This window comes from Acanthaster planci, linkage group LG08 (assembly GCF_054643075.1).
Source record: "Acanthaster planci isolate LZ-2023a linkage group LG08, COTS_SCS, whole genome shotgun sequence".
NCBI lineage: Eukaryota > Metazoa > Echinodermata > Asteroidea > Valvatida > Acanthasteridae > Acanthaster > Acanthaster planci.
This window is the reverse complement of record NC_141784.1, coordinates 15,660,874-15,677,558: the sequence shown is the minus strand read 5'-3', so window position 1 is coordinate 15,677,558 and position 16,685 is coordinate 15,660,874. Positions and strand designations below refer to the sequence as shown.

The 16,685-nt window shown below is 39.6% G+C and overlaps 1 protein-coding gene across 3 annotated transcripts in view; it reads left to right on the top strand.

Moving 5' to 3' along the window:
- The window catches only part of LOC110980156 (MYCBP-associated protein-like), a 287,473-nt gene that overhangs the window by 11,582 nt on the left and 259,206 nt on the right, over nt 1–16,685 (top strand). For 2 of the 3 annotated variants that reach the window (XM_087139862.1, XM_087139860.1), the window contains exon 2: nt 11,454–11,527. The gene's annotated coding sequence lies outside the window, so the exon portion shown is untranslated. Of the gene's footprint in view, nt 1–11,453; nt 11,528–13,572; nt 13,673–16,685 lie in introns of all 3 variants that reach the window. The other variant, XM_087139861.1, reaches the window with a different exon arrangement.

Here is a 16,685-nt window from a genome sequence, read left to right as displayed (position 1 = left end):
GGGACCAGAGGTTGAAGAGGAAGCGACCGAAGTGAGTAAAAAAGAACCAATAATTTTACCAAATCCAAATTTAAAGCGAATTTTAAAGCCAATTTTAAGTCCCGTTTCAGAACGCCTTTAGATGCACACAACGAAGAAAAAATGTCTTTAACCGTTGGAGCCATCCGTGGGTGTAATCGGTTTTATGTTGTATAAAGTATTAACTTAAAGGGTTTGATTTAAGGCGTAAAAAAACCTCACCTCAAATTTGAGGTGAGGTTTAATTTTTTTGCCTATTTTAAATCCGTTTACATCTTTTGCACGTAGGTCAAAATCAAAACACCCACACCTACAAACAAGGTCCACAGGTGATCCGCTATCCATCCGACCGCCTTACTCGCCACATTGAACAGCCAGCTCGAAACGCTACCTATGATTCCAGGCAAAGCGCCTAAAGCTTTCAACCCGAGTTTCTTCAATACGTTTGCTAAATTTCGCAATTGCCTTTTGATCCAATCGGTTACACCCTTTGGTTCAGGTTTGGGTGTCGGCTCTGGCGTGATGCTAGACGTTCCTGAAGCTCTAACGCTGGCTACGATGTTACTTACAGTGGTACTTACCGCTAAACTGAAAGCCGTTAAAAAAATTACGATCGTTACGCCTTGCTCTCGAAAATATCGTTTGAATCTTATCACGTAATGTCAAATCCGAATTCATGATCTTTTCAATGGTTTCCTTGATGCGATTAATTTGGCTCCTCAATTGATCAGTATTTCTACCGATGACTTCTAATCTACCCCGTCTTTCGACTCGTAAGTCGTCTAATTGCCGTTGAAGTTCTGTACGTTCTCCTTCAGATGTCACTTCTTCTAACTCGGCTTTGACTTGTTGAATATCTGCGTCTAACTGATCTAATTTACCTTGATTTAAAATTAATTCTCCTTTTACTGTTTGTAACGATTTATCTAAAGCGATGAGTTCTCTGTAATTTAACCCTTCGGTTTGAACATCTACGTCATGTGTGAGGTCTTCTACAATGTCGCTCGCTAGATCTTCTTCTTGGGGCATTTCTACTAATTCTATGCTCTCGGGATGAAGTTCCGTGAGTTTACGAGCCACTTCTTGCGCCTGCTGTTTTGTTTTGACAGAAACGTTGTCTTGTAAGCCTAAGACACGTCTTATATAACCCACGTTTGTTGTTTGTCTAATAGTATTTAGACTAAGAAATACTTAACTATTATTTTTTGGGTTAAAAGAACTTTTTTGCCTTCGAACTTTACATACAGGCGATCTTTACTATCTAAATTAAAAATATTTGGGTCTTTAATTTCTATTTCGTAACCAGTTTCCTTTAACAGCTGAGTAAAAATCGTTCACTTTAGTTTCGCGCATCAATCGTCTAAGCTCCATTAAGTTGACTTGTCTTGTCAGTTTATTTATTTAAATGGGGGGGTTTAATTTTAATTATTCTCCAACTCTATGTGCACAAACCACACATTGACACCACGTTTTGGTTTTTGGCAAAGATTTCGAGCGGCAAGTTTATTTGTTTTTGCTGATTTCAACACCACTTTCTATTGCCACACTTGGCAGAAATTCTGTAAGATTTCTTGGCACACTTGCCATACTTGCCACACTTGGCAGAAACTCAGGCACACTTGCCAAAGAGATACTTGCCACACTTGGCAGAAAAACAGGAACAAACTCGCCAAAGGCTTGCCACACTTGGCAGAAAAAGGCAAGGTTGTTAGCAGAAAGACTTGCCACACTTGGCATAGCAGGTTGGAATTCCTTGGCACACTTGCCATGCAGACAAACCCCACCGGAACAAGTAGGTGCTTGTCCTATAATGAATAGTCATGTGATTCTATTTATCCTTTACAACTTAAGAAAAACTTACATAAGGCACGCCGTTTTTTCCACCGCTTGAACAGGCGGTTGGAATAAGCCCCACCAGAACAAGAGGGTGCTTGGCGTAGTGTTTAAGAAAAACGAAATGAAACATTACCAACAACTAACTTTACGTTATAATCACTGCGAGATAATTCGCCTAAATTGTTTATTTGTTTACTTCGGAAACTGCGTGTCGCTCCCAGGTAGTTCCCGCCATTAAACCAGTAAAAGTTAAATTCATAGTCCAAAATTATGGTGGAGATGGGGAGGTGGTGGGTTTAATTTGTGTGTTGCCGCCTTGAAAATCTAAGCCGAAGTGGCCCATTTTTAGTGCCAAACTTGCTGTGGTTCAACCGTTATTTCCTTGTGGCCTTCTGGCTTCACCAATTATTCCCCTCGAGACAGTTTAGGTGTCTGAGCCCGGAAGAAGTACCACATTCTCTGAACCCTCTGAGGCCTCTGTTGATTGATGTAAGGCCATGCAGCCACTTTGCTGATCCCATTAAGCCAGCTAGTGCAAGACAGTGATGGGTGAGACAGTAGTGCCTTGTTCACCATGGTATAAGCCAGATGACCAGGACTGTTTCAACGACTAAACGACGTGCGTTGTGGTGAATAATGCATTTTATCCCATAGCGATAAAATACAATAGCTTACCCGATAGCATAGCGTAACCCATGGCAATATACCCTGTGACAATAACCAACCCTGGGTAGCTAATGCACCGCTAGACAGCGCGGTCAATTTTAACGCGTCTTCAATAGTTTATTTATTTAAATCGGGGGGTTTAATTTTAAATAGCTTACTCGATAGCAAAGCGTAACCCATGGAGATCCCTGAGACTACAGTGCCGTAGTAAAGTGTGTTGGCAATTCCCTTTATTTCGATTGATTTAGCCTTACTCATTTTTAATATAAGGTGTTTTTAAATTTATTCCATATCTAAAATCTCGGGTCTTGGTGTCTTCTGTAAAGGTGGTGGTTCAACTTTCATAGGCGTCGACTTATTTTTCCAAATTAAATATACGGCGAGCGCTCCAATCGCTTAACCACCCAGGATTAAATTTCTGTTCTCTATAGCTGTTTTATAGATTTTATTTTTTGAGCTCGGTGTTTCACTAGCTTCACCTAATTTCATCTTTGCGAGTTGCTGCTTCATCTTCTTATTATGATCTACTAATTTCTTACCTTGTGTTAATCGTTTTGGATTTTTAACTTTAGTCACTGTTTGGATTTGAGATTTTACCGGGCTGTTGGCCGGCATTGGGCTCACTTCGTTCGCTTCTGTTGACATCCTCTTTTAGTATGAGAGAACTCTTGTTAAACTTCAGATGCTTTGTTGTAATTAGCGTAGCTGCCAATGGCAATAGGTACACAACGTATTTATAACAAATTTCACTAAGTAGATGACCCATGGTTTGACTTAAAATCGGATCGTCATTTAAGTCTTTTGTCAGTGCTTCTTCAGACGTTAAATTAATGTTGAAACCTAAAATATCAACGGGAGTTGCAATTCCCAAAAGATGCGCGTACAAGTTGCAAATCGCGTTACCAAGGGTTTTCACGATTTCTTTACCAAAGCATGCTTCGTATAAATTAAAAAGCTTTTCTTGATCTGTAGGGCTAAGCGACTCTATGTCCTTTACGGAATATTCTTTACCTAAATATTTTTTAGATTCGCCTGATGCGCAGCTATCGAGCAAAGGCGGTCTTTGACCTTGGTCTTTGGGTAATTCTGTTTTTGAATCGGCAAGTATTGATTTAATATCGTCCACTTATATATACTGTTTTTAAAACTTGTTAAAGGTGTGCTTTAGGCATAGGTACTCAATTGTGTAGTACGTTAAATTGATCGCTATGGTTATTTGAGTAAGTAGTCGAACGTATTCAAGTAAAGCTATCATCTTAATTATAAGTAAAATAAAAATTGTTATAGCCAGACTGCGTTAGCCTAGCTATAACAAAGGTTACAAGTCAGTTGACTCGGAAACCATATTACACTTGCGCATTAAATTACACTTCCGACAAGCCAATAAGCAATTCCATTTTATGTGCCCGAAATTCGTGTGTAACCTCTCAATAGTTGCTTGATCGTCTCTTGGCTCGATATGTTGTAATTTTACGTTGCTGTCGTTGTAATAACAAAATTCATGACCATCAAATAATTCCTCTAAAAATTCCCGATCAATGAATTTTTCGGGGTTAAATAAATTACATTTGTTATCGTGCTGTTTAGAAGTATACAACCAACGATCGGTGGTGGTTTTAATCGCGTTGCTGCAAATCTTACACGCTAATCTCAGTTTTTTTCAGAACCGTCACATTCAACGCATCGATATTTCTGCTTACCATGAATACATATCCCCGAGCCATTAACATTCAACACATCGATATTTATGCTTACCATGAATACAAATCCCCGAGCCATTACATTCGACGCATCAATATTTCTGCTTACCGTGAATACATTTACGCCAATTATTAGAAATGTTTGCTGCAGCGTTACAGCTGATACATCCCAAACAAATGTTGCCGCTATCTGTAACTTTAAAAAATTCCAGTGCTTTCAGTTTGTGGCATCGATTACAAATTTTATTTTCCATTTAAATTAGTATTACATTCATTGACGCATTTTATCATTTTTACTGAATGAAATAATTCACCGGCGATTCAGTATTATTACGCCAGTTTACTAAACTTTACGTCAGGCAGGTGTCTTTTAATTTCCTCTCGTTTCTCGTCTGGGATTATATCGTTCTCGTCGAGACATCAAACGAATTACGATCTTTACAATGGAATAAAGCGGTCCACGCTGTATTTTCGCAAAAATCTTTTAAAACCGAATTATACTTTTGCGTCAGTAACTAACACGAATGATTGTAATGCCGTCCACTAAACGCCATTTTAGACAGCGAGCACGTGTAACTCGCCTTAGATTTTTTGCGATACTTGATAAATTGATCCGTTGCACAATCTTCGATAATAAAAAGCGTATTTATTCCATCTAAAATTTTCTGATATAAGTCAATTGCTTCGTTTAATTCAAGTCTTTCTCAATCCAAGTCACCTAAATAAACATCGTTGTCCGCGTGAATCCTCAATCGTTCCAAATACGTTTTATTTTTAAATAGCGTGGGGCATATAATTACTATCGCTTCATATATAAACCTATATTCAGTCTCTAATAAATTCAATATCCAATTTGTTTTACCTATAATCAAAGCGCAATGCAGTGATTTAAACATCTGGTTCATTTAATTAATACACTAGACTCTTGAAATTCCCATCTTCCACCGTCAACTGCGAGTCCATCACCAAAAATACGTACATCGTCTCTGCTTGTCGTTCCATTTGAATCGATATATCTCCATCGCGGCCTAGAGGTCTACCCGACCAGTGAGCCAAATTATCATCGGAACTTCTAAAATCGAGCCAGAGCCCATACTTATCTTTCAAATAGTCAGCCATATCAACCCCGATTAAGTTTAGATCTTTTGCCACTGCTCTTGCCAATTCGGTTTCTGAGTACTTACTAATTTCGTTCCAATGTTGATACTCAAACAATCCCTGCGAGTACAATTGATTTGGCTTACCCTCAACCGTGATGACCGTTTTCGTGATGTGCAGATTGTAAAATCTTTGGGGATTTTGATAGCCGGGTCTCTAAACAAAATCAAAACGGCTTTCAAGCTCTTGATCGTTTGATCGATGCTGATGTTCCATAATGTGTCTGACTTATTGACCGCTTGTTTTTTCCAGGAGTGTATCCGGTCAAATAGGTAATAGACGAGCCCCTTGTGCTTTTGGCTCAAACTCTGTGCCAGGTCTCGGTTTGTGACGACTTCGTATTCTAGGGTAAGGTCTTAAATTGAGTACTCGGCCGCGGTGTCTGACGAGTTAACCACTTTATCGTCGCCGTTAAAAGTCAATTGATACGTCAAAGGCTCTTTAAACCCCGGCGGATGAAAAGGCCCGTGATCTTTCAACATCCGCGTGTCCAGTGGAATCGCGTATCTGTTTTTGAAAGCGTCGGCAATCGCTTTATCTATACTGTTGTTTGCGACTTCGTTTTTATCGCCCGCACCTAAACATAATTTTGCGACGTTTTCCTTTTCCAAACCAAAGTACGCCATATTTTGAGTTTGCGACAGAGGTAGCCAGTTGTCCTTAAAATTATGAAACTCGTCCACATTTCGGTAACTTACAATTTTATTGCCTTGTAAGCTTACGTTGATTTCTGAAACCAGGTTTCTCGCCACGTTGTTATAAAGGGTACGGTTATCGTCAGATGCACCGTCTAGATCAAGTTTAAAAGCCAGTTTGGCGGTACTGGGCACTATCACGTCGTCCTTGTCTAATGCGGTGAATTTCATGTTTAACGTGTGACCCGCGGCTATCGTACTCGGGTTATGGGTAATGGTTACTTTGCGTCTTTCGCTTTGATCGCGCGAGGTACTTTGAGCCTGCGACTCGGGTTCAACTTTTTAGTATATTGATGGGACATATTACTTTTATATTATACGATTTTTATTTTGCTGGAAAATGTTAAAGAGGAAAGAAAACGCAATTAACGTTAAACCCGCTGCAAGAAATAGGTCTTCGTATTCCATTAATTTATTTGGGTATCTAAACGTTTCACTCTGGATTTCTAAAACCATATCGCCAACATGATTGATATCGGCACACATGTCACCCAGCATCTGCGCGATGTTGCTTAGGTCAGCTTGAATTTCTGACAATTGATTTTTAATTTCGCTATTTATTTAATTTACTTATTTTAAAAATGGCTAGTGCTTTAATGATGGTTGGAGGAGCTATAGTGAATGCGTTAGCGTTCACAGGGTCAAATTTTTTATTTGGTAGTCTAGCTAAAAGTAAAGTCGACGAAGAACGAAAGCGTCATGACCTTGCGTTAGAGCAATTGGCGCAACAGAAGGAATCCTGGGAGCAAAACCGCGTACACATGCTAGACTTTCTGAACGAAAGAATGCAACAAGAACGCGCGAGTCAGCAAACATTTGTAAACGTGGACGAAGCGTTACAGGCTTACAGCGAATTGACCTGTAAAAATATAATGTCGTTACCACCAGAACCTAAATTGTCTGATTTCTACGCGCTTTCCGAGGATCAAAAAATTCGTGAGTTTTTTGGGTGGATTTTAGGTGGGACGGCCTCAGTCGGTTTCTTAGCGTATCGATTTGCGTAAATTTATTTCAAAATGGGAGAAACTTTTAAAAAACTATTTTACAGCTGGCAAGGCTACTGGCGAGGAGAAAGCGCGGTAGATCATCTACACAAAAAGACTGGTGCAGGCAAATCAGTTATTAGAAACTGGCACCTCTTTTAACTGAAGGCTGAGTTCCAGGTACTTTTGCAATGTGCGATAATGAACTACGTATTTATGTTTGGTGCCTAAAGTGACCACGAGTTTGTCTACCAAGGTTACTTGCTCGCCGTTGTCAATTAATTTTTGGTGGGAGCTTGAGAACTATTCATTGGGAATTGACATATTTTTTGGGTGCCAGCAGGAAGTTGTTGTGTTTGTCGTGCAAGTCTTGCGGATAGTCTAAAGTCACTTTAAACATGTAACCACGCGTGTCATTTGGCGGAAGTTTAGAAATGAGATTGGGAGTAAATTTGTCTAAGTTTTTTAGCCACTGAAACTTACCCACTGGTAACGATTGACTCATGGCCCAGCCTTACAAATTGTTGGCGCCTAGGTACATGATGTGTGACTCCGGTTGATTTGGGTCGTAGTTGGGTAAACTCGTATTGTTTGCCTTTGCATATCGCTTTGCACCCACATTGGAGATACCATCTCTTTTTGCCCTTTCAAAGAACAGGTGCTTGTCTATGTCTGTCAGTAGTTCAAGTTTAAAACCTGTGTGCTTCAAAAGAGCGTCCCATAACAGGCCCGGTGACGTGTAATAGTTAGCTGGGTCAGGGCCGTAGTTCTGTTTACAGACTTTGCAGAAGTTCTCAAAAACACCCGCTAGCAATCACACGTGCGTGTCCACGTATACATGTAGGTCGTGGTAGTCACCTAGGTTTTTAAAGCCAAAGGCTTGCCATACTGTTTCTGCACGAGCGTATTCTTGCTCAGTCACTGTGGACTGTCTCAAAGCGCTATAAAACGCATCTCTAGGTGGTAGGTTTGTTTCCTCAAATCGGTCAAAGGAGTCTATGTACTCGTAAGGGTAAATTCCCTTTTCCAACAATAAATTTGTATTTTCTAGAAACCTTTCGCAAAGTAAGTTAAAAATCATCGGGTGATCAATTTTTAACCAACCGATCTAGCGAAGCCGCCATGAAATGAAAGGAGTCTAAGAACCTGAGTTGGCCAAAGGAAAAGGAGATGTAGTTCTCAGTATTTTTAACGATTAATTTTATTTCTTCCCCGTTAAACTAGTGGGCATCCTGCATGATTAAGTGCGCGTCATATTTCTCGAGATTATGTAAAATAACCGGAATGGGTGTTTGATTTGAGATTACAACTGGCATGCGCGGGGCCTCGGTACTTCGCCGTCACGTGACAGTGATCTCTGACCTTTCTAAATTTGTTGATGGGCTTTGTACACGTCATACGTAGCAAGTCTCTAAACCCAGCTTCGTTTGCAGAACTGTTTTCAGCTTTTTCGTCCTTTGTCTTCGGTTCATTTGGAAATGGGCACTGACACTGAGATTCTTTAGTCTTGCCGATAAGCTTTTCACAGATCCAACAGTGATTACAATTTTCGTAGATTTTTTGTATCTCAGGTGACCAAAGCAACGGCTCTTTGTTTTTAAACATTTCATTAATTTGTTTGAATTCTCTGGAAAGCGACTGCACAAATTTAATTGCCGCGTCTTTACCTCTGTAAATCTCGCGTGAAGTGCAAATCCCGTCGCATCTCACTACCGCGTATGAGTAGCCGCAGGTTTTGTGGATTTGTGTTTTGGCCGTGTTTGTATCTATTGGTGGTAATTTTTCTAAAACCGACTCAAAATCAGCGTAAATGACAAAAGATGCGTCTTGTTTGTTCTTGTAATTTTCAAATTGTAAAATGTTTTTACCTTCGGCGGGTAATTCGACTTTACAGGGAGCCGCATCTAACCCTTGGCAATCTTCTTTGTGCCCGCTTAACTTTTCTTCTGTTTGAAAGTGCGACATGCAGTTAAAGCACCAGTGTTTTTGACCGTCGTGTTTATTGATATCACCCGTCAACCGAGAAAAGTTTTTAATCCAACAATAGTGACTCTTTTCACCTTGGGTAAAAGTAAATTGATCGGTTCACCTAAGCACTTACTTTTGTAAAGAATGTAAAGACCATCTTTTTGGTTGTAACCAAACACATTGATTGCTAAGTTGTTTTGCGATTTGATACGTGGGATCTGAGATATGGGTGTTGGAAAGCTTATGTTTGTAAAATTTAGACCATCTGCTTCTGTGTAAGTCGAGGTTCGTTCGTCATGTATTTTGTAATTTGGATTTGTTTCCAACTGACTTTTAATGTTGCCAGAATATAACTTTAAAGCCGCTCTCAGTGCCCATGTTATACACTGCTGGTCGTTGTTTTGGACGCTTATGATTGCTTGTTTGTGCCCCAATTGCGCAGGTAGTGGAATGTAAGTCGCACCCACCACGTTGATGTAAAAAGTGTCAACTTTATTAAAGATCCATCCCGATCCTCGTTGTGTATGATCCTCCATGTCCTCTATCTGTTTTTGCCTCTGTTCAGCGAGTGCCTTTTTCACGTCGGCTGTATTTGCAACTAATTTATTTTCGCTCTGAAAGGTGAATATGCCAAAGTCAGTTTTTTCGGGTTTTTCAATCTAAACTACACTTTCAGGGCTGTTTGCAGTTTGTAAAAACCCAGTTCCTTTAACTCCTCCAACGCTTTCTTCTCGATGAAAGTCTTGTAAAAATCAAAAAAGTGCATGAGGTCGTATTCAAAGGAACGGGGTATCAATTCCCAATTGCGGTAGTTACCCTGAAAGCGCCTCACGTTTCTAATGTCGACTTCCGCAATTTTCTCAGGCTGAGTGTAAGCTTTAATCGCTTCAATAAAGTCTTGTTTAATATATCTGTCTTTGTGTGGAAAAGGAATATTGTGTTTTTGAACCGTTTTCAACAGCTGGCGATATGACTGACGCGGGAGGTACCTGAACTGCTTTTGGTCCGTTCGTATGGCTTCAACGAGCTCAGGTTTAGTGTGAAATTTACGCTTGGGTGCTGGTAGTGGAATGTTATACTGCTTGACAAAATCTGCTTAAAACGCCTTCTTAAATCGATTAAAGGTCGATAGTAGAGACCTGCGTTGTGGGTTGTTCATGTGTCTATTTATATATAGGTTTCTAAAATTTTTCTAATTTTTTATAACAGGCAAATTTAGACATGTAGCGACCGGAAAGTGAGGGGAAGTCCCTTTTTTGTTTGAGAGTCACAGGGTCAAAAGTTCTAGGTTGTTTTGTGATCTGTGCAGGCCGGCACACGTCACGAGTTGTTTACAGAAAAGTGTGCCGGGGTCAAAAGGTCAAGGTGACTGAAGTGGGAAACGCCAGCACGGCTAGGTGAAAGGGGGTGAAAGGGGAGGTGGTCCAGAACTGTCCTATCCGTACTACTGGCCTGACAGACAAAATCGATTGACACCTGAGTATTTCAGCCAGTCCTGCATCCTTGTAAAAAGAGCCCAGATTGTGCGGTGTTATATAACTTTCTTTTGTTCACGAACCTGGCTCAGTGTGCTGCTGACCTCTTTTCAATAGGGGCGAGATTAGCATGCAGCAGTGCTGGGTGGCTCATCGCTGTGGTGGTGGAGCGCTTTTGTCCCCAGTGGTAATCCGCTTGCTCTAAATGCCCCAAACCGTGGTATACTGTCTCAAAACGAGGCTGGATTATCTCCACTTTTGAGAGTGAAAAAATGTCGATAATTCCCAGCAGCCTGGTCTTTTGTTCCAAGTACGGTCTTTTGTTACAAGGCCCTGTTCCCTTGGTCAGAATTCGGAGACCCCGGCCACGCATATAAAGCATATGTGTCCGGATCCGGAATCCCTGGCAGGAAGTGGTTAATCTTACAACATAACAGGTTGTTTTATAAACTCAGTTCATAAACCCAGATGTAAAGCAGAACAAAAATATGAACATTTTAGTAATAACCAACAGGGCGGTTGCTGGTTAGTCTCAAGCCCTTGTCCTGTATTTTGCATTTTTGATATTGGTACCAGGCACAGCCTCCATGTAGCAGGCATGCAACAGTCCACTGGAAATGGCACATGTGTAGTGTGTGCACGCAGCTTTGTTTCCTGTATGTACGTGCACTCTACAACTTGAGAACTTGTCTACAACTGTGAAAAACTGGAATGTTGTCTCTGAGTGTATTTTCCTTGATTTTGCTATCCATGATTCTTTCTGACATGACTTAACCTCCCAGAGGGATAGATAAGGACATAAAGAACATGTAAATGTCAACACTCCGTCAACATCTCCTACCTTGTAAATAAACTAAAGAGTCAGAAAACTGTAATATGTTTGGGATAAATGAGAATTTCCAGTAGTTTGAGGTTACTTTTCAATTAAAAAAAAATGGATTTTTTTCTCCACAGAAAAATTATCTCTAACCAGCGTGACCATTGACTGTCATTTTGCCTTCTTATGGAGCTTGGACTGCACCATTCAGGTATGGGTGTGCACATAGAGCAAATACAAGTATGACAGAAAAGTTAAAGAAAAAAAGCTATGTAAACATTTTAAATTTTCAACTTTAAAGCTATGAATAAATGATCATGGGGATGAGCAAAACCCATGAAAGACTTTTGCAGGAAAAAAACGAGTGAATTCCCAATCTAATGCATCGCCAACGGCTCTAGTTCAGTCCCCTGCCAGGTTCATAACGTACATGTAGTGACCGCCCTCTGTTGGTTTATTGGATAATACCTGGTATCATCGCCTGTTCAGCATGATGCAATTATGGTACGGTCCATAATGCCTGAGGCATTGTGGTTGCCAATTTCAGAGCTGTTCAGCAGAGGCAATTTTTGTGAAAAAAATGGCAATTTTAAAGGGTCTAACCTTTTGTGGTTTAGCCAAAATGTCCTTTTGCTAAATAATTCAGTTGAATACTGCTTCTTTTAATTTAACACATTGAATGCAGCCTACGAGTATATCATGGAGTACTCCAATTTGCACTTACAAATATTCGTGCATCCAACTCTTGTCATGAAACTATTGAAACGAAATTATGGGCTGACGTTAATTTACTGTTCATCAATCCTCACTTTGGCATTTCTGTTTTTGCAGCAACGTGCAAATTAAAAGCTGTTCCAGTGAGAATTAGGAAAAAGTCAGCAGAGCCATGAAGTTTTACATTTCAGACTAAATACAAAAAAGATCAGGTTGAAATTGTCTAGAAAATGGATCAAATGATAGCTTTTCGCTCATGATTGCTGTTGGACGTCCGATTCAGGCACGAATGATGACTTTGCTCAACTTTTGCCAACTATTGAGGGCGTTCCAAAAAATAACGGACCCTGAAAAAGCACTGTCACCTTATATTTTGAGATTCCCGTTGCCAATGACGGGCACGGACTTGGTGGCACTGTATTTTGTGACTTTTTCCAGAAATACAAATACAAAGAGAAGTTTTGTGATAATATCCTGATTAAATACTCATATTAATGCTAATTATGATTTATTTGAGAGAATGAAAATTCATGCCTCACTGTGACTTATAATTAAATTTAAAAACTAGGAGAGTGAAAAAGAGAAAGTGATGGGAAGTCAAGCTATGGCAAATAAGAGTTTTTTCCTCAAACTGCATCGCCAAACTAAAATAATGCAAAAATATTTCCTCATTCAAGAGAGATTAACTGGCAGATTTTTGAGAAGTAGGACATAACCAATACCTCCATAAAAGGACGTTTGCAACGTACTTTCCCGAATTATGGTAACGTAAGTTTTACTACAGCCCATCTGACTCATTTGCAGAGGACGTTCCTGTTACTTTGTTGACATCCAATGTTCTTCATAATATTATTTCATGTAGTATTTTAGTCAAACTTTCAACTAGTGAGAATGAAGCCATAAAAGTGTAGTTTAGCAAGAACAAATTTTGGTCAAAGTACTAAGTGTGCAAATTATGGTGACTCGTGGATACTTGCAGTCACAGGTGTACCAGATTCTGCCTCTACGAGTGCAGTCTTAGGAAATGAAAGGCTATTGTATTGTGAATCAAATACATGTACACTGGCATCACCAAAGAATGTGACAATACGCTGCTGAGAGTGTTGAGGGTGGACATTTGTAAAATGCTCATGTTCAAACAGACACCTGAAGGTACCTATTAATTATATATAATTATATACTGATTCGCAAATGGGAACATCCCATTAAAATGATACCTAACAGTCAACGTGTTAAAACATGTTTTTGAGGAGTTGATGGTGTGTTGATGGTGCTGTGCATGTTGACGGTACTATGTGTGCTTGTACATACAAGTGTTTTATATAAGGGACATATGGTTGAAATTTCAACCCAGAAAACGGAATTTGGTTGAAATGGCAATGATTTGAAACTTTTCCATGTTGTGTGGGAGTTTTGTACACGAGAACAAAGGAAATACCCCACAACTAATATCAGGGTAAGTGTTTACGGTGTGTTGACGGTAATTGACCAAAAATTAGTCATGTCCATATGTATGAATCTCTTACCCCCATCTTGCTTTAGTGGTACACCTCATGGAACGAGCTCCACGACTCCCTTGATATATTCTTGTATCCCTGTGTTTAAGTGGAAAATTTGGAACTGCACATGCCCGATTTTGAGGGTAAGTTGCATATGTTATGAAACTATGAGAATTCATGCCATGAAAGCATGCATTTCATTACATGAAACTTCTTGTAAATAACAAGAAAAATAGTGCACATATAGCCGGTGCTGGCAAAAACTTATCTAATAGGTACATGTACATGTATAAATCAGCCGATTTAGTGGGTTATAAAGTACTGTAGACAGCACCCTCTTTGTGCATGTAGAAAAGGGAGGCTATAAAAGGGCCTTTCAAAGCACAGTAGCCCCTGTGCTACATGTACTCTACATGTGAACAGCATGTACATGTACATTGTACATGTATATTGCCATATGAAATGTAAGTCAGTACACAAGTTCAAGTACGTACACTGTTCCGGTATGTGTGTAACCCCTCATTGGTCTCTGTATTGAGCCTGAAAGTTGACCCATGATAGCGCGCTTCTAGAACTCTTGGATAACGAAAAATAACGTGCATAGATTTTAGAATTTGTAACATTTTTTCGTTCAGTTCTTAAAAATTGTTTTCAGATCATACCAAGCACCATCGATACATGAATATTCAACTTCTACTGCAGTGCACAACGTTTTAAGGATGCAGATTACCAGTGAAAATTGCTGTGATGATCATGGTGTTCAAGGGGGGCTTATGGTTGTGAAATAGGTGGTGCGTAGCAAGCATTCACTGTACTCTGGCTATGGATGCACATGTACCAGACATGCCAGAAAGTGGTAATTGGCCAGAATTTATAGCTCAGGCACTTTGAACTCCTGTGTTATTTCTCCATGGTTAAACATCATGGTAAAATATCAGTGTACTGTATGTAACGGGGAAAAATGGCACACTTCAGGTGAGAATAAAAAAATAAAGAAGAGACTTGAAGAAAATAAAACACTTGGGGAACTCGCAAAAAAACTTTCAAAAGGATCAAAAGGGAGGAGTCACAAGAAGTCTAAAAGAATAGGGATACGGAAGCTGAAACTTGATTCCAACAACAAAATCTTTTATTTCTTCTAAGAAATATCCCCCAAAAAGGAATGCAACTGGAGAACTAAAAAAACAGGACTAGGTCGAAAATCAGAGAATTGTAGAAACCAAACCTAAAATGTAGGAGAAATATGACCAAGACCAAAATTAAATTTAGAAATTAGACCAATCCTAGACCAAAGTAAATCCGCAACAGAATCAAGGTAAGGCTTAACCAATCTAAAACAAGACCAACCCAAACTAAAAAAGAAAAAACCAAGAACCAACAAAACCAAACAAAACCGACAAAACCAACACAGCACCTAAGAAAAGTTACAGATCAAAGCAACTCAATCGTTAACTACCAAGTCCACCGCAGGTCTGAGCTTTCAGGGCAGAACTTGACTGGTATTTAATAGGTGTGTTACTTCACCGACTGCCAACCTGCTTACTGAGACTTGGGCTCAAAGCATGCCCACAGTGCCTGTCCAGTTGCGTGAGTCATCATCAAGTAAACAATTATGAGGGCACAATACAACTTTAGGATGGGTAGACTAGGGGGTGCTACTCCTATACAGTGCGTGGACATTTGCATTTAGTACAAAGGAAATAAACTAAGTTAAATCTGCCCCTGGTACATGTACATCAACCGTTTACATATTTACAAGTATACATGTATTTTATTGAGATAGAAATGTTGGTCATTATAGTGTAACTACAACCACTAAATTCATGCCCTTAATGAAGTGATTTTTAATCAAGCCTAAATCATTGCTCAGTGGAGCTGGATCACAAACAAAAGAAACTGCTTTTTGCACAAAGAGCAAGGTAAAATACCAGCATTTTGTACCTACACATGTAGCATGCAAAATAAATGCATGTACATGTACCTGTTCTTCATGTTTCTCACTCCTTAGTCATTTGTTGCATGTGTAAGTACCCTATTTAACAAATTCGTGTGAACTCTACTCTGTTCAAAAGTTACCGTAGAGTTCAGTTTAAAACCTGATATGCACTTTATCGTTGGTATTTGTACATGTATTGGTACTGGTACTTGTCTCTGAAGGAAGTGTCACTCTACGGGTTCATGTGCCTGTACATGTAAGTGTTATACTTCATGCATTTCACCAAGGCTAAGACATGGTGGTTTGTGAATTTAATCAAATACTTAATTTTAATTTCTTAATTTCAATCCCAATCTGCTTAATTTTGTCACAAAACAAATAAATAAAAGACAACTATTACACATGCAGCTAATTTGCTTGCTTTTGAATAGACATATCAGCAAACTTGTCTCAAATTTTTATAAAAATAAAAACATCTGATTTAAATAAAAAAATCTGATTTAAATAAAAAATCTGATTTTTTTTTTATTTAAAAGAAAAAAAATCAACAACCCTGAATTCATGCCACAATACATGTGTAACTTCGGTAAACATTATGGCGTCGACACTCATCGGTTGAATTGACCAATATTACAGTGAAAAAGAGAACTGGCCAACATAAATGCATCTGGAAGCCAAATGCTGAACTCATACAAATCTCGACTACGCATCTTGCTTCGAAACCCAGAAAACGCAGAACGTTTCCGAAGGAGGGGGAATGTGTCAGCACTTATTTGGCTGAACTGATAAAACTTGCCGAACATTGCCAGTTTGGTGACTACCTTACTGATACATGTACACTTTGTGACAGATTTGTAATCGAGTTGCGGACAGGTAGTATCCAGAAGCGATTGCTTGCAGAGGATAAACTAACTGTGAGAAAGGCAACTGAAATTGCAACAGCGATGGAAACTACAGTCAGAGATGCCATTGAACTTCAGCAGCAGACAAACCCTACTGGTAGGTCTGCAGTTGTACACATGGTAGCCAGACGAAAACAGTATTCATGCTACAAGTGGGGCAGATCAGGACACTCTGCCGACAGTTGCCGGTTCAAAGAGGCAACATACCATTCATGTGGAAAACAGGGCCACATAGCACCAGCCTGCCACACAAAATGTAATTCCCAGGGCAACAAATGACAGAAAAGTCCAGACAACCCCAACCCAAGCATAAGGGGG